Source organism: Meleagris gallopavo, chromosome 4 (genome assembly GCF_000146605.3).
Source record: "Meleagris gallopavo isolate NT-WF06-2002-E0010 breed Aviagen turkey brand Nicholas breeding stock chromosome 4, Turkey_5.1, whole genome shotgun sequence".
NCBI lineage: Eukaryota > Metazoa > Chordata > Aves > Galliformes > Phasianidae > Meleagris > Meleagris gallopavo.
The window spans coordinates 147652-148793 of NC_015014.2; the positions used below are offsets into that span (position 1 = coordinate 147652).

General features: G+C 47.5%; 1 protein-coding gene across 13 annotated transcripts in view; it reads left to right on the forward strand.

Annotated features, from left to right (window-relative positions):
* The window catches only part of LOC104910496 (amphiphysin-like), a 25803-nt gene that overhangs the window by 17399 nt on the left and 7262 nt on the right, over window positions 1-1142 (forward strand). For 7 of the 13 annotated variants that reach the window (XR_004159422.1, XR_004159420.1, XR_004159419.1 and 4 more), the window contains exons 1-2: window positions 52-606; window positions 709-997. The exons of 3 other annotated variants lie outside the window; for them this stretch is intronic. The gene's annotated coding sequence lies outside the window, so the exon portion shown is untranslated. Of the gene's footprint in view, window positions 1-51; window positions 607-690; window positions 998-1142 lie in introns of those variants that run through there. 3 more of the 13 variants (XR_004159423.1, XR_004159424.1, XR_004159427.1) reach the window with 2 other exon arrangements.

The window sequence follows — 1142 nt, forward strand, 5'->3', positions numbered from 1 at the left end:
AACAGTATTCCACTTTTCATCTCAGGCTTCAGATCAAGCCTTTAAGGCTATCTTTCCTTCAGGGCTGATAAGACTCGTTCCCAGGGTGGCAACCCTGTACAAACATCTACCAATCCCTCTGACAGCAGCTAAGTCCCTGGCAATGCTTCCTAGTTGGTGAGCTGCATTACCATCTAGAAACACACTGCTGGCCCCATTGTCCCAGCTCCGAAGCAACCAGGTGAACAGCTTTGTTTGGGCAGCATGTAAACTCCTTTCTTGAGCCTTGGATTTCAGTCATCTTCAGAGTTGGACGAGTAATGGTAACAGTGACTTCCTCCTCCTCGCTCTCCTCTCCACGTCTCTTAGTTTTTTCCATTGCCTTTCTCAGTGATGGTGGTTTTGGGGAGGGCCCCTGGCCTGGATCTTCCTCTACTTCCTCAGCGTCGTCTTCTTTCTGTTCTGAATGCGAGGACACCCATTTCCATTTCTGTCCCTCCACAGGGCAGCTGACATCGAAAATGGTACCTCCTGTGGCTGATCAGGTTTGATTTGGAGACTTCCCCCTTTGGCTTGAACCTCAGCTCGGAAACTTTCTCTCTCCAGAATAGTATTACACAGAGCTCGGTAAGCACAAGCCAAGCCCCAAACAAGTTGTGCCTCATCAGATCTGTCTAAGCTGCACCGTCCCTGACTTAAATACTTGCTTAGTTTCTCGGGTTCCCACAGGTGTTCAAGAGTGAAATCCCATGGCACTGCAGGTCCCCACGCATCAACCTCTCCATATTCCCTGCCAGTCAGCGTTCTCTGGTTTTGGGGAAGACTTCTTCCACATGACATGAACAGAGAAGAATACATTCAGGGAGACTGGAAACATGAGCATGAACGTGATCACGAACTCGGCATTCCAAAAACGCGTAAAGAACTGAGAAGAGAGCCTGGAAACTGGTTTGAACATCGTGTTGTTGGTAAAGTCAGCTATTCCATCTGTCAGTATTCACATCATACAACACTGCAGGTAGGTACCAGGCAGGTGTCTCCATCAGTGCCCTCACTTGGTTATGTATACATACACAGATCCACAGCAGGAAATGATGAACTTAATAAGAAACCAGTAAGTTTCAAAAACACCATGGCCTTTAATCCTTTATACAGCACTCCTA